At 35.1% G+C, this 18,033-nt stretch overlaps 1 pseudogene; it reads left to right on the top strand.

The window, feature by feature from the left end:
• Positions 1 to 17,199, top strand: part of LOC143228317 (glucose transporter type 1-like) — a 74,321-nt pseudogene extending 57,122 nt beyond the window's left edge.
• The last annotated feature ends 834 nt before the right edge of the window (positions 17,200 to 18,033 follow it).

Below are 18,033 nucleotides of genomic sequence, written 5' to 3'. Positions count from 1 at the left end.
ATAGGATGGTGTATAAAAGTCTTTCAACACCTCTCATGACAAAAGTATAGAAACTGGACATAGGATGGTGTATAAAAGTCTTTCAACACCTTCCATGACAAAAGTATAGAAACTGGACATAGGATGGTGTATAAAAGTCTTTCAACACCTCTCATAACAAAAGTATAGAAACTGGACATAGGATGGTGTATAAAAGTCTTTGAACACCTACCATGACAACAGACAGCGAAAGAGCTGGTCATCATCTCGTAGAGCAGCAATAATTTTAATAGATGGTGGAGTGTTCAAGCTTCCCACAAGTAGTACAAGGACCAAGGTAGAAGCAATAAAACAAGCTCTCTTCTGGACAACTAGGAAAAATAAACCATCAGAGATGTCTCAGATGAAATATGAAACGTTTAAGCTTCTATACAGGAACTTCAGCTAGAATTCAAGATATTTAGCTTTATTGGTTTCTCAACTCGAATTCGAAACGTATTTCAAACTAGGTAAATTGCGTGAATGATGTAGTTAGTTAGTTTATAGTTAATAAAATGTTATCATGAGATAAAGCCATACTAACTATACATGAGTTTATAGAAATGTTTTGCATACGTAATCATTTGAAAACCGCGGGCAACTTAATTATTCTATATTTTAACTATAACATTGTATGAATGAACAAACACCATTTACAATATACTTAATACTTTAAGAAACACCATTTACAATATACTTAATACTTTAAGAAAAACCATTTACAATATACTTAATACTTTAAGAAACACCATTTACAATATACTTAATACTTTAAGAAAAACCATTTACAATATACTTAATACTTTAAGAAACACCATTTCAAAATATACTTAATACTTGATTGTGTATAAACGTGCAGAAAATTAAATTGACCAGTTTCTTAACTGTCGTAACATTGAAAATATCTTGTAGTGAAATTATTAATTCTTCATACAGGTTTATAATTTTATTTGTTCATATAATGGTAAACAAGCTGAAATATGAGTACATGTTAACAATTAATTTAACAATTAAAAACAAACTTCTCGAATAAAACTTATGTATGAGTAGTTAAATAGTCCCGAAACTTTGTATAAAGCCACCCGTATGGTGTGTGAACATTTTTGTAATATTGAGTTAGTACTTTTAAAGAAATAATATCAAATTCACAAAAATATAATAAGATTATTCAAAGGATTAATGTATCTAGACGCTTACATCTTTAAGTATTAAATTAATTCAAATAGACGATTTTATTTATTAATACAATAAGTTCTTGCAGCAACACTGATTCATAGATAAATTGAGGTATACACATATTCGTGAGAAGTTTGTACGTGTGTTTCATAGGAAACTAACTTCAGTAGGAAGAAAACTTCGTACTTCTTGTGCTGGTTACATCATCACAGTAGAAGGTAATGGTAGTACAGACTGTGTCTATCGTACACAAGAAAACACTTGTTGCATATTCCAGAGAATTACCACACCCTTTTTCAATGCCCACTGTTCTTTGAACCAGTATTCTTGGCATTGGATCAGGATGGCTTTGTTGCGTAACTACAGTTTGCCTGTTTTACAAGCAAATCTCACTAACAATTTCGCTAACAGATTCAGTTATAAGATATCAACGCATGAATTCAGATCAGACATAGCCATTACTGCCCAGTACGTGTGTTGTACGGATAAAATCAAAGATATGCCTTTTCTGAGAGACTTAAGTTCATGATAACTGGCTCATGTTTTAGCTTTAAGTGGAATGCGTAGTGTACAGTGAGTTTGAATAATACTGTGGTTGTATCAAAGTCCACTAATAATTCAGCCTCGTGCAGATGTGTCATTATTGGCATTGACTCTTTGACACTAAGACAATGGTACTCTGGGCAAGCCACAATCGCTTTAGGTTGAGCTGATTGCTGCACTCGACCCAGTGACCAGATAAAGCCCAGACTCAACTAATTTAAACTAACAAGTACTACTGCAGACATTACTCGTTGGTTGAAGTCATTCTTTCATTTGTTATGATTTTCGCTTAGAAGGTACATGCATTCGACACTCCTGATTGACAACAGGATGTAAACATTTTCACAACCAGTGACCAAGCATTTCAACGTTGAAAGAGACATTCCTGCCCTCACATCCATGGCGCGTGTTGGGTGTACAGTTCTGGTTGCAGCTGTTGTGTGGTCATGGTCCTGATCCAGAGATATTCTGCTGCATTATTTACATTCGTGGCTGCTATACGATGTTGTCTTGAACTATTTACTACACTGAAGCTATTGGTGCAATAGGATGGCATGTTTCTGATTAAAAAAATGGCGCCTTTATAAGTTCTGAAGACTGTGTTTGAGCAAGGTCCAAGCAACAGATGCTATTGCTACTAGATTCTTGTTTTGTTTGAGCGTGATGCTTAATGTGACAACTTCAAACTGTTGCACACATCTGCATGTTAGTTTGCTAAGAGATATATTTATGACTCACTGGAATTAAGGACCTTTCTTTGTCTTCAGGTGTTCAGCATCAATTCGGAGTGTTTTGTTTCTCTACTGGTACTTAATCTGGTTGCTGTGTTTTGACCAGTGACCAACATAATGAGCTTTCTGGGCTCTGTCTACCTCGGGTAATCGAACTTTAGATTTTTAATCCTTAAACTTACCGCTGGCCAACGACTTATTGATGGTTCTTATTCAGTCACATTTGTAGTTTGTAAGGTGTTTCCCTAATAGAATGAGATGTTCTGCGTCTTTGATGAATGAGTGATTACTATATGTTTCCAAAATGTCCTCATATTTGTCTTTTATAAAGTCTGTAAGAATGTGTAATTTTAGTCTTTTTGTGTGTAAGTCAAACAAGTTGAGAAACTAAGGAAATACTGACATCAGTATTTAAAACACGTGGTCACTTTTCAAGTATTAGTAGACTTGCAGAAAATGCCTTCCAACATCATTTTGTGCCTACAAAAGGATTTTACAAATGAACAGATACGTATTTATGACTATTTAAAAATACTAAGAATATGTGTATTAATTAACAACATTGTATTCTACTCTGCTTGTATAAATTACAACTTAAGAAACTATTTCTTTAATAATTAGTGTTGTAAGTTTGTACAAGCTATAAACAGTTAGTTTATATGTTATATTTATTTGGCAGCCTTACAAAGGTTAAGAAGCTCAAGTGAAATAGAAGATGACATAGAAGAAATGAGGATAGAGGAGCGAGCTCACCAGCAAGAAGTAGAGGTGAACTTGTTGAAGATAATCTTCTGTTTTTTATTATAATCATTTCAAGACTCTTTCTCAGCTTATTTTCTGGAAAAAAAATTGATAATTTTGAAATACAACTGCAATAACTGTTCAACAGGTTTACACCCCAAGTGGCACAGCGGTATGTCTGCGAATCTACAACGCTAGAAACCGGGTTTCGATACCCGTGGTGGTATCTTTAAAACAAATAAACAAACGACAGGCTGACCACATAAAAACCTAGTGTTATTAAAGTTTCGGGTATTCAGGTGTATTGACATCCCGCATAAAAGCAATAAAAGTCTTATTAAATACAAGTTCACGATCGTTAAGCAAATAATAAATTGAACACAAACTCTAGAAAGAAAACTATCAGACATGGGAGTTATTTATTTAATAAACACACTGTTCTCTTACCAAAACTACCTGGGATTCTTCTTTCATATCATATGGCTGCTGGAGTCATAAATCTGCAAAAAAAAAAAAAAGGTGACTGATGACCAAGAGCATTTAGGTGTCAAGCACAAAAGACAGCTCCCTAAAGTTACTCGATTTAAACAAAGAAAGTCACGCAAAGGTATTCTCCAAGTCCACACACGTTATGCACTCCAAAACCAATGGTCCATGCAATCTTAGGTCAATCCAATTGTAAAAGTTTCTGTATATTCTGTTTCAAATGGCTACCTATGCCTATACTCATCTGGGTAACATTCACGACATATATTAAATGATTCATCTTAGCATTCAACACACCACATCTGAACAGACATAATAATATTATTACATGAAATCTCACTAGCCAATAAACATAAAGAAAGTGTTTGCTTGTAGTTAGTACAAAGATACACAATAGGGTATCTATGCTATGCCTACCATAACCTGGTTTTTAGCATTATAAGATTGTAGATTTGTCATTGTGCAACTGGGGAAGAGGCCAGAAACAAAGGTAATACATAACTCAAAATAATAGTAAAAGATAAAAAACAACGTACGTGAAAGAAGGTCTAACATAGTAGCAGCTTTGTCAGTAAAACCAAACTTGATATGGTTAAGTTTATAATGAGTTAGATAAATCTAGATCATCGTGTTTCACGAAAGACATTTTGTATCACGCCGAAACGCCATAACTCAAATGAACTGTAAACTGATAAGGCAGGTTTTACTCAAGATTTGAAATCGTTGGGACTGGAACTGTAGCATAGATGTTCACAAATAAAATCATTTCTTTTAGCAATATCTTACCACACTAAGTTTTGTTCTAATCTCTACACGGATCATCAGGTGTACAAGACATTTTGGTACATTGGGTTACTAGTGGGTTTAACGAGATTTTCAGCGAATAAAGAAAAACAAGATAAAGTCCTGTACCAGGAATATTCTCGACAATGAGAAGATATCCCTGTATCTTGTTGCCTAGTGTGCACCAACCACAACAACAGCAGCCACATTATTATAGGCCTGCAGTCACTCACTCACTTTGTTATGGGGAATAAGGTTAGGAACAGAACTTATTAAAAGTGAATGGTTATTTTTTTGCCTAGAAACAGTAATAACTAACACCATACTGTCCAGACACATCCTCATGAAAGTAACATATATCGTGTATTCAGTAGAGGACCTCAAATATCTAGTAGGATAAGAAAAACAAGGAATCCAAGTCAGAAACATCGAGTACATAAAGGATACAAGCATAAAAACTACATAAGATCATATCAGTCTCACATTATAATATGTTACTACAGTTTCAAGGAGACTGGGATGAGGGGGTACTCAGTCTCACATCATAATATGTTACTACAGTTTCAAGGAGACTGGGATGAGGGGTTACTCAAGTCTCACATCATATGTTACTACAGTTTCAAGGAGACTGGGATGAAGGGTTACTCAGTCTCACATGATATGTTACAACAGTTTCAAGGAGACTGGTATGAGGGGTTACCCAGTCTCATATCGTGATATGTTACCACAGTTTTAAGAAGATTGGGGTGAGGGGGGTTACAAGTGCTACTTTGAGAAGCTTGCTGAATTTTATGACCTCATATTCTTTTAAACCTAATACCCTGGGGAGTTCTCTGTCACTGACTTTTTACTTCATGCCACATGTTGACCCAGAGGCTGGGATTGCCACTTTAGCTTGACATGACAGTAGCGTCTACCATGAATTTTATGATAGCTCACAGTGGAACAGTCACCACTGAGAACTACAAACCATCTGGAGAACTCACTCAGTGTTACTCACACGAATCATGATAACCAATGTGTACATGAACGGTAACATGCTTTATATCATAAGTTCTTGAATGACTTTAACACATTATTTTGTTTCTAGCAGAAAAAGACTTGCTAACCATTCCTCCTGAAAAGCAGGTAAAATTATTAAGGGTAAGGGGCTAACTTTTTTTTTTTTTTTTACATTACAGCTAACGACTTATATTCTTAAATCTGGGTAAACCAACAAACATCTGTTAACTCCAAGTTGACAGAATACCCTTTATACCCGATGACACGAAGTATCTGTGTATGAAGACTGGAATATTAAGTAATATGAAACAATTACGTATCAAGACATTTCTTATTGTGGTATGCAGTCATACCGTGTGCGTGCCACTCTCTGTTGTCAATATAAAATTATTCAAAAAAGTTGAATTTATTCAGATGTATGTAATTTTCACACAGAATATTGGTCAACAAAGTCAGTAAGTTCCTTTCTCTCTACTACCTATTGCTCAGTATTATGTCCTGAACCTGGAACATCACCTTTGTTTTCCGGATACATGTGTGAAACTATGTGTGAAAGTAACCAGCAACTGTTTTTAATTAGCTGGCCAACTGATGGCTGAGATCTATAAGTTTCCTTATGTTTCATTGGATATAACCAATAGTATTCACGTCAGTAGTCCAAGCAGCAGGAGAAGATAGTATTGATGTTTCGTGTGTATGACGCCGTGTTTTCTCAGTCTGAAATTACTTCTGAAGCTTTCTAGGGAGGTATTTAGATATTCAGCAATTAAAAAAAAAAACAGGTAAAAGATTAGCGTACGTATACATACGTATATTTAATATATACATCAGTAGCACCCAACTTTATTCATTGACAATAACCTCAACCACTGACTTTTACGACACCCTTAATAAGTTGTTACGACACACAATTTTGAAACTGTACATGGATATTTTTGTTTTGTTTAATAAGTTGTTTACAGGGTGTATTCCGTATTGTTCCATTTCTCTGTTTTTTTACTGACATGGCGTTTGTTTTTTCATAATTACAGATAACCACGTGGCAGCTGATAAGGAACAAGCCGCTTCAACTTCCATTGTTAATTGGTATTGTGATGCAGTTGTCACAATAATTCTCAGGCATTAATGCAGTATGTATTACAGTTCTGAAGCGCATCGTTGAATTACATTGAACTTCAAGCACAATAAGCACTTTCGTATTAATATTAAAAACGTAATAGTTTGAAGGAAAATTCAATAACAAACGTCGAGGAAAAACACCTTGATTTGTTTTGAATCTTGCGCAAAGCTACATCAGAGCTATCTGCGCTAGCTGTCCCAAATTTAGCAGTGTAAGACTAGGAAGAAGGCAAATAGTCCTCACCACCCACCGCCAAGTCTGGCATGGCCAGGTAGGTTAAGGCGTTCGACTGGTAATCTGAGGGTCGTGGGTTCGAACGCCGGTCGCACCAAACATGTTCGCCCTTTCAACCGTAGGGGCGTTATAATGTGACGATCATTTCCACTATTCGTTGGTAAAAGAGTAGCCCAAGAGTTGGCGGTGGGTGGTGATGACTAGCTGCCTTCCCTCTAGTCTTACACTGCTAAATTAGAGACGGCTAGCACAGATAGCCCTCGAGTAGCTTTGTGCGAAATTTAAAAATAAACAAACAAACTCTTTTACCAACAAATAGTGGGATTGGTAGTCGCATTATAAACACCCATAACTGACACAGCGGGCATGTTTAGTGTAACGGGGTTTGAACCCGCGACACTCAGATTACCAGTCGAGTGCCTAAACAACCTGGTCATGCAGCGCCTAGTAAAAACAGAAGAAAACGGACAGCTACTGTAAGCTAAGCTAAGGAATTTAACGAATCTTCGTGCCATCTAGTTTTGTCTGGATGAACACTTATTATGGTAGGAATAATATATTTGTAATTAATTGCATCTGAACACATATCACTGTTTTGTTGCTTTATGAATAACTAGTGAGAGTGAGGCCAATCACAGTTTAAAATATCATAAAGTTGAAATTCTGGTTTTATTTTATAATGATTTGCAGCTTTTAAAGGAAAATAAAAAGGGATAAATGAGTATGGTTGGCATTTATATGGTATCAGGTCATCCCTTAAGTAATGCCCGATTTTAGATTCGGTAAAAAGAGAAAGGATTTCAAACGCTTTTTATGTTATTTAATCAATAATGTATGTTCCACTTTTATTAATTACTTCATGTCAAAGATTCACAAGCTTCTGAATGTCACTTCTATAAAATTCTTGGGGTTTGGAGGAAAAGAATGTAGAGATGGTAGTTTTGACATCTTCATGTGTTCCAAGCTTTTTTCATCAAGATAGTTCTGCAAACTTTGGAATAGAAGATAATCAGATGGGGCGAGGTCTGAAAGAAGTGGAAGTTTTTCCATGTCTAGCTCTTCAGTCTTTGCAAATGCAATCCATGCTGTATGTGGCCGTGCATTATCGTGGTGTAACATAACATCTTTACGACTGATCAAAGCAGGCCTTTTTTCCTTCAGCGCAACATAAAAGCACTCTAACTGTTGACAATAGAAGGCTCATGTAATCGTTATATTGAGTAGCAACAATTCAAAGTGGATCACAACAACAATATCCCACAAAACGCGTAAGAAGACTTTCCTAGGGTGGAGGTCCATTTTGGGCTGTAATTTAGCCAGTTTACTTGCACTGAGTCATTGTCTTTGGCACTTAGCATATATATAATATATCCATTTTTCATCTCCAGTCACTAACATGTCTCAAAAAGGTGAGTTACGTTCACGAAAGTGTAGAGAGGAGCAAATGTCAGTTCTTGCTCTATGTTCGGCTTCTGTCAAATCATGAGGGACCCATTTTTTACGTTTTGACACCTTTCCAAGCTGTTGCAGATGATGGTGAACTGTTGAATGGGTTGAAATAAGCCTCTGTGCTAGTTCTTCAACTGTTACATCACAATCTTCATCAAGTACAGCCAGCAGCAAGTCATCATTAAACTCAACAGGACAACCTGAACGCGAAGCATCACTTAAGTTGTTGTCACTTGTTCTGAACTTTTGAAACCATCTTCGACATCTTCTTTCATTGAGAGGTTTCTAACCATAAACACCTTGAATGTTTTGTGTAGTTTCTGCTGCAGTATTGCCTATTTTAATCTCGTAAAGCATTATATATACCTAATGTGCTCTTCAGACACATCCATCTACATAAGGCTTTATTTGATTACTGATCTGAAACAGTGGAGTTGGGTTAGTTTCTTTTATTTGTCTGAATATTTTTATATACGTCTTACTACATATTTTAGTGATAAAGCTTTCTACAAAGACAGAAATGATGATGCACTTTCTGTATTAAATTTTTGAACATTACTTATAGGATGACCTGATACTTTATATATTTTGAGTTTCGCGCCAAGATACTCGAGGGCTATCTGTGTTAGGCATCCCTAATCTAATCAACATCCCATGCTGCCAACGTTTATGCTACTCTTTACCAACAAATAGTGGGATTGGTCGTAGAATTATAACACCCCTATGGCTGAAAGGGCGAGCATGTTCGAGGAAGGATTTCGAACTCGCAGTCATATCGATTGCACTAACCTCCAAGTCGTGCAACACCCTATGCTTCAATAAATTTTCATTTCAAAAAATATTCTCGTATATATATAAATCAATTTCGAGAGAACATCCAGTGAAATATTATTTTGAATAGAAGCTGGTCCCTTTCTTACTGTTGTTAAACATTGGTTTAACTTTTCACTGTACTTCTAAATCTTAGACAATAACTCTACAGAATATTAGGCCAACACTGAAAATTTGGTTAAAAATTTTAAAAATCAATTACTATCAGTGTTTGTAATCTTACTATGAAAAGAAGTTAAAAAAGATATTTGAAAATTTACTTACTCCGTCAATGCTAGGCCCGGCATGGCCAAGCGTGTTAAGGCGTTCGACTCGTAATCCGAGGGTTGCAGGTTCGAATCCCGGTCGCACCAAATATGCTCGCCCTCCCAGCCGTGGGGGCGTTACAATGTGACGGTTAATCCCACTATTCGTCGGTAAAAGAGTACCCGAAGAGTTAGCGGTGGGTGGTGATGACTAACTGCCTTCCCTCTAGTCTTACACTGCTACATTAGGGACGGCTAGCGCAGATAGCCATCGAGTAGCTTTGCGCGAAATTCAAAAACAAACAAACCGTCAATGCATTTTTATGGATTCGTTTTTTTCTTCCTTACTTAAATATATTTAAAGCTTCCTACATGAAGTTTGTTATCCTGATGTTACTGGTGAAAAATGATTCATACCTTCCAAGATGGGAGAAGAAATGATCAGTGGTTGTTTAATTAGAAACGATGACTGTTGTATCTCTGGTGGTGATGGTCGTAAATTAACATAAACTTGTCTTCCTTACGCTATTGGTTTCTAAAGTTACAGGTAGTTCTTATTATCAAAGTTCTGGTTTTTTATGTTTGATTAAAGATGGCGCTGGTACGATAGTGAAATATGGGGAATAAAAATACTTGAAATTTTATTTACGTTATAAATTTTTGTAATAACATCTAATTTTGAATGTTACTTTGGTGAATAATTTCAATATCAGATTAAACAATATTTAATAAAAATATTTAATAAAAATATTGTTTAATATTGTATTTCCATTAGGTGTTCTATTATATCACCAATCTCTTCACAAAAGCAGGACTTTCAGATACAACGTCAAGGTATGTCACCATTGGAGTTGGAGTTGTCATGGTTGCCATGTCATTGGTATCTATTCCTCTGATGGACCATGCCGGCAGAAGGACATTACAAATTTATGGTCTTGGGGAAATGTTCATTTTTAGTATTTTCATCATCATTTCATTACTTGGTGAGAAACGTTTTAATATATTTCTCTTCCTTCTTAACATTGAAGATTTGTGTTAATATTCTTGAAACAATAGAACAAGAAAAACATTTGTATTAAGCCCAGTGACAGAAGTTCAGTACTCTATTTAATACATTTCAAACACTTGGAATGATTAATATATCAAACTAAATCAATTCTATAGAACAATAAAATATCGCAGTACCTTGTCAGTGGGGATTCACCCCCCTCAATATTGAACTTCAACATTCATTGTATGCTCCAAACTGCCTCAGAATGAGTGATTATCTTGTTTCATAGAAAAAAAAGTGATATATATATATATATACTATCAAAAGAATGTTGTTATCGATTAAATGCTATTTAAGATAATGCTACCAGAACCTATTTGTTAGTAGTATTTGATTGTGATTTTATGGGCAAAACATAATGCCTTTGTTTTTAATGATTTTTTGTAGTTCCTTTACACGTGGGTTACGTACATCAGTGTTGTGAGTACACTAAGCTTTGTCATCTTCTTTGCAATAGGACCAGGTAAGTAAAATATTATCATAGTCTCCATATTGTTAACACAAATGTGTTTTCGTAAAAGTGGTAAAGCATAATTGTAAGTTATAATACGCAGGTTATGTATAAGTACGTAGACATTCACCCCAGAGATTACGTCTTCATTACGTCATGTGCAAATGACGCCAATGCATAAATACAGGCCCGTCATGTCTAAATGGTTCGGGCGTTCGACTCGAAATCTGAGGGTCGTAGATTCGAATCCCTGTACCACCAAACATGCTCGCCCTTTCAGCCTTGGGGGCGTTATAATGTGATGGTCAATCCTACTATTTGTTGCCAAAAGAATAGTCTAAGAGTTGGTGGTGGGTGGTGATGACTAGATGCCTTCTATATACTCTTACTATGCTAAATTAGGGACGGCTAGTGCAGATAACCCTCGTGTATATGTACATGAAATTAAAAAATACAAACAAAAACAAACATAATACAGGTATGTTTTACGAAAGAGCACAGATAAAAGCAGCCAACATGAACGAGAAGATGCAGGAATCACCTGTAGTTTCGTGATGTCTCGATGGGACAGCAGAAGCCAAAGGTAGTGAAAGATTACCAATTCACTTGCAGTACTACTGTTCATGGTGAATATAGCGACAGTGCAGTCCCAGATTACTTCCACCTGCTTGAAGGTACTTGATTTTGTGAGAAGAGATTTGTGGTAAAGAATGACTCATATTGAACACGTGTTACTATTGTGGGACTGATGTAAGGTGTGCCAGTATCATCAAGGATTATTTTCAATTAAAGTTATATGCGTGTCGTCCAGACTTATCATAATTCCATGAAATATCGTCCATCAACAGCATTGGACGTCACATGTGAAATGCTACCACGTTCTTCTGCCTTTTCAGAAACTATAGGTTTTTCTGAAAAAAGTTCAGATTTGGATCTGATGACTCTCCTCCCAGGAACTAAATCTTATCGATCCAGTTGGTCAGTTTAACTCATAATAAAATATGGTCTGGTGTGGAGGCCAGTTGATCAGTTTAACAATGGCAGCAGCAGGGCACGTGAAGATATTGCTATTTTTGTAAAGGATCAAGGGATTGAAGTAGAGTCCCAGGGACCCAGATCACAGATGAGAGGTACAGACCCGTAGGTCCTTACTTCATATCTTTTACCTAAGATGCGTAACTATATTTTTGCACTAAATAGTACGAAGGTGAGATTTACTAAATACTAATAGTAATTTTGAACCATTTGTTTTATATCTATTTTATTAGAAAAGTGGTGCTTCTCCTGGAGAAGGTGTTTATTGGTAGGCTGTGTATATAGTCAATATGAGTATGTAATCTTATGGAACTAATGCTTTTATAAGAGTTATATTGCAATTTAAAGAAAATATAAATATTGTAAAAAAGTAGGGCTTGTATTTAACTAAATTTACTGACACGTGTAGAACTAAACATAATGTATCTCTTATCAGTTTCTTTTTACTTTAACCTCATATATGTAATATCTCTAGTAAAGTAGATTTCATTCTAGCATACATTTTTTGAATTAAAAATATTTAATATTTAATTTTAATTAATATTTAATTTAAATATTTAACAGGTAGCGCTACTGTCTTAAATTGCCATTTCGTGCAATTTCAAAAGATAAGCTGTCTTATTAACATTGTTGAAAGTTTGATAAAACCATTCAATTGTTAATGACCATCTATTCAGAAAGCATCAGGCATTATGATTTTTTTTTTCCAGAGTTAAAATTTTGTCAGAGAACAAAGTGTAGTGAATAGCATTAAGTTGTCCTGATTATTTATATTAATAGTTTATCCACTTCGGTTGTTATAAGATTCGACTGAACATTAAGCACCATTTATAAACAATAATTAGGTGAACTTAACTGTGAACAAAGTGTAAGTAATTTCTTCCTGAATTTGTCCTTTCTCTGTCAACAACCACGGGGGTTTTAGTTTTAAATGTCCATGATGGAATGCATTACATGTGTCAGCTAACCTCAGACCCTCCAAGTTACTCATATCCCTTAACAACTTCTTTACGTTTTAATTCCTTGTTTCCTTTATCATCATTCCCTCAAGACATATTTGTTTACTTTTGTTTATGTTGTGTAAAAGACGTTTAGATATCTACACCCACAACGCATCACGCCTCTTATGTTTCCAGAAATGTCTCTACTGGTGTCCAGGTAGAGACTTCTAACCTAGGATATAGTTTACAAGGAATGATAAATAGTGTTTCTCGACTTCTGTGTTATCTCGATTCTGGAAATTTTTTGTTGTCTTTCAAAATTTGGAATGCAAAGATGGTTTTCTTAACTTTTATAAAAACGTATAAATCCCTTCAGTATGCACTACAAATTTTGAAAGACAAATATACATTATCATGATGTCCTTTTTTTTTTTCTTAAAATTTGTCCTGAATCTGAATGACCCAGATTATCATTCAGATTATTGCCTTTTTATTTCCCGACAGGGCTAATTGTTGTTCTCTCACATGTACTGAATTATTTTTAGAAGGTTTTGGTAAAGGTTCTTTGGACCAGTTGAAGAATTACATTGTTTCATACCAAAAACTGACTGTCGTTGCTTGCCCATCTAATCTGCTGTAATGAGTCTGATAACCTTAAAATTGAATTTTGTGTTTCATGTCACTGAAGGCAACAATTAGTGATGTCACAATAACTCTGTTGTCTGCACAATAAGTCACGTGGACAGTTGGAAAATGGAGAATTTTGGGTAAGTTAACACAAACGTACAATACATTGCATCAGAACTTTTGGAACTATATGTCACGTTGTTGACAGAGTTGGAACAACTCGATAAGAAAAGGCTTGTAATATTTTATAGACGTGGACTTGCTTTAAATTCATTTTAACTGAAACATTTAAAAACGTTTCGGCAAAGAAACAGTTCTATGTTAGGTTGATATTATATACGAATTATTGGATATTAATTTAAAAGATGATTAAATGTGTTTGTTGATTAGTTCATATACACTAAATATTATATTGCATTTTTGGAAATCTTTGCTTTCAAAAGGACAAAAAACAAAATGGAAATGAAACTTGAAAATGTAATTTAAAAATGTGAACGTTACCATGATGAAAAACAATAATTTGGAGTCTTCGTTAAAACCAGTTCTGAACAGTTTTCTTGAAAAGTTGACGTTCAAAGAAGAAATTCACTGTTTAGTTAATATTGGCATGTAAGTGTCGCCTATTAAATGTTGTGAAAAACACGAGAGCTGTGGAGTACACAACATGGAACGTTGTTATTATGTCTTGTTATTGTGGTAGCCATCTGTAAGATGGATACTATTAATAAACATTGTTATATTGTACTTTGAATACCCCAGTGTATTTTGTGAATACAGTCCACGAAAATTATGTTACAGATATTACTAAAATTTGTTATTCAAGTACAATCATTCTTTAGAATTAATACATTCTAAACAAAGTTACATCGCTTTGTGGTACTTATACTTTTACTAAGCATTAGATAAATGATTTAAAATCCTTTTACTTAACTAGAACACAAGCATTCTGTATTCACATAACAAGCATTAAGGTTGTGATAAACATGCAGAAAAATAAACCTATGTCTCTTTGCCATCATTACAGGCATTGCAATAACACGAATTTTAGTCTTTATATAACACCCATTAATAGTTGAAAAAACATTCTATAACATCCCATAATAGTTTTAAAAACATTCTATAACATCCCATAATAGTTTTAAAAACACTCCATAACATCTCATAATAGTTAAACCACCATTATTTAACATTCCATAATAGTTAAATAACCACGATATAACATCCCATAATAGTTTAGCGTTATGATATTAACGAGTACATAACTAGCATGTCAAACACTTGTTCTTCTAAATGTAACAAAATAATTCACTTCTTTCGTGTTATTTGTGATATTGTTGTTCCTATAGTTAATTTTGTGTTGAACAGTTTTTATACACTCAGAACGTTTCCTTCCGTTAACCAGTATATTTCTTTTGCTGTAGGCTCAATCCCGTGGGTGATCACTGCTGAACTGTTTTCACAAGGACCACGGCCTGCTGCCATTAGTATAATAGTGCTAGTCAATTGGTTTGCCAACTTTGTTGTCGGCCTGGTCTTTCCAATAATGCTGGTAGATTTAAACTGTTTTTATACAGTCTGTTAGTCGTTCTTTTACTTTCTTAATTTAATTTAGTATTCTTAGATTCCCTTGTCATTCTCTTGAGATAATACCTGGTTTGCCTATGGGTGATGTGGCTGTAAAGTGCGCATGGATTTCGAAAGTAGTGTCCTTCAACGGAAAGTCAAGTGATGTTTCCAGTTCACGAACTTCCTTAAGATTAAACACGAAAGGTCAGTCATGCGAATAGCGCTGGTTGTTGTAGGTAAGTCTGGCGTTACCAAGTTAAGTAAGCCATACTGAGTTATATCAGTTTCATATAAATCTTTATAAAGCCCAGTTTGGAGAAAGAACAGCTGTGTTTCAGTGGAAGTGACTGTCTAACATCCAAAACATAAATACATTGTGTTTACGTTCAAAATGATAAACATTGTTTGTCATATCTCTACACTGTATCCTGTCTTTTATTTCCTTTTGTTGCTTTAACGAGTTCGCTCCACAGTGCGGTCTCACAAAGCTAGAAACCGGGTTTCGATATCTGTGGGCAGAGCATAGATAGCCCATTGTGTAGTTTTATATTTATTTCTAAATAATCAATTTACTCAGTTACAAAGAACTTCGGAACTACTATGCGATAAGTATCTTATTCGATTGGTTTGTTTTGAATTTCACGCAAAGCTACTCGAGGGCTATCTGCGCTAGCCGTCCCTAATTTAACAGTATAAGACTAGAGGGAAGGCAGCTAGTCATCACCATCCACCGCTAACCTTTGGACTACTCTTTCACCAACGAATAGTGGGATTGACCGTGATATTATAATGCCCCCACGGCTGAAAGGGCGATCATGTTTGGTGTGACGGGGATTCGAACCCGCGACCCTCAGATTACGAGTCGAGTGCCTTAACCACCTGGCCATGCCGAGCCTATCTTTTTTCAATCTCCTGTTGTTTTGTAGGTCTGTCTTGTCACTGCTGGGTGAGACCAGTTTAACTTAGGATTTCCGCACATGAACTTCAATTTTTCAGTCGTTTCTCTGAACTGCTTTTTCTTATGTTTGTTTAGAATGAAGCACAAAGCTACACAATGGGCTATCTGTGCTCTGCCCATTAGGGGTATCGAAATCCCGGATTTTAGCAATGTGAGTCCTTAGAGATGCTACTATGCCATTGGGAGGCATTTGTTTTTCTTATGGTGAATCATTGCTCGTGGTTTTTATGTGTGTATTATATAGTTTACGGGGGAAAAAATCAGGAACGTTTTGAAAATACAGTGGTACCTCGGTTGTCGAACGATTCCCTTCTCGAACAATTCGGTTTTGGAAGAGCCTTCTGGAACGAATTAAGTTGTAATTTTTCAAGAACTGATTTTCAAACCTTTTTACGATAGAAAAACTACTGGTGATTAATTAATCTCCAGAAGTCAAATCTTTAAGAATTCTAATAATAATTCACGTATTATGAAGTTGAAATATTTTGAGGCCACGTTCATTTTTGTCTTTAATTTTTTTTTAAAGTTGTTCTGCTCATAGTATTTTAAAAAGATCTTGCTCTACGTAGTTAAGAAAAACTACGAAGCACTTATAGAAACTGGTTTTTGAGGGCGTAGCCATGACAAAACGCTTGTTAGTGTTTCGTCTCACGAAACAAAGTTACTAGATGTTAAAATTATCAGATTCGAATTATGGTGAAAATAATTTATAAAGAACTACGTGTACTTATTGTCATGTACTTCCGTACAGAAAACTAATTGTTGTGTATAGTTCAAAATAGTATTCGCATTATTATTTGTATAACGTTTGTTGATGCATTGGATGTAGAATTTCCTAGAACATTTAACGTATTTGGAATTTTATGTCAGGGCGCTTCTTGTCACTAGACCGTATATGTGTATAACCAGTCAACACACGTTCTTGTTACTAAATATGAAACTTGGTACCATTATTACAGCATACTTTTGGAAACTGCACGTTTCTCCCCTTCACGGCACTACCAGCAATTTTCTGGACGTTCATCTACAAAATGGTTCCCGAAACTAAAAACAGAACATTTCAGGATATTGCTACTGTCTTACGGAGGAAGGATATGAGCAACATTAATGGCATGAATATCCCCCGGGAATCTATACACTCAGGAGAACTCGTGTTTGAAGACAAGCCACTTGAGTCGTGTAAGATAAACACAGTTTATGTCTTCTGGTAAGGAAGTTGGCACAGAGGATCTCCTACGAAAGTTGAAATGTTTTCAGACGGGACTCAAAACTCGAGCGCTTTCGAATAGGAGAATAAAGGTAAACAAACTGCTCGAATTTTGGGTCTCGTCTAGAAACATTGGAGATGTATTTTAACTTTATATACTGAAGCCAATATGACAAGAATATACAAATGTATGTTTTAATTTAAAACAAGATACAAGCTACAATGTGAGACCTTTTCAGTTGATGCAGCGTTTTTTGTTTGATTTGTTTTTGTTTCGGTTTGATTTTGAGTTAAAATAACAAATTGTATAATTAGCCAGAGGTTTGAATTTTTTGTTTTTAACGCAGTCCTTCATTATGATTTTACTTGTTTAATGTCATTAAAATGTAATTATTTTCACTGAAATATATATACGATATTTTTTTTTTCTCTTTTTCACCAGAGGTGAAGTTAAAAGAGAATCCGTGACGTAGAGGCCTAATGCATTTTTTGTTTGCCTGAACCCTCCGCTGTTCACTGCAGTTTTGCCTGTTTAAGGCTTATCAACAGAGCTTGGGTCTGTTAACCAAGGAAATACAGTTAGGCATGTAAAGAATGATTGATCGTGATATAGAAATTTTAATAACACTTTCTGATTGCTGTTGTTAGACTAATTATTCTACTTGTAACATTTACACTTTTTGGAATTAACTAAAAATAAGTTTATATATATATATTTAAAAATCTACTAGTTACTAGTGCTTTGAGTGATTCATCCGCTTTGACTATCATAGTATCACATTCCAACTACAGCAATGGGAATTATCTATAACAATGTAATGAAACGTAACGAATGTAA

Source organism: Tachypleus tridentatus, chromosome 10 (genome assembly GCF_004210375.1).
Source record: "Tachypleus tridentatus isolate NWPU-2018 chromosome 10, ASM421037v1, whole genome shotgun sequence".
Taxonomy (NCBI): domain Eukaryota; kingdom Metazoa; phylum Arthropoda; class Merostomata; order Xiphosura; family Limulidae; genus Tachypleus; species Tachypleus tridentatus.
This window is presented reverse-complemented; position numbering and strand designations above follow the sequence as displayed.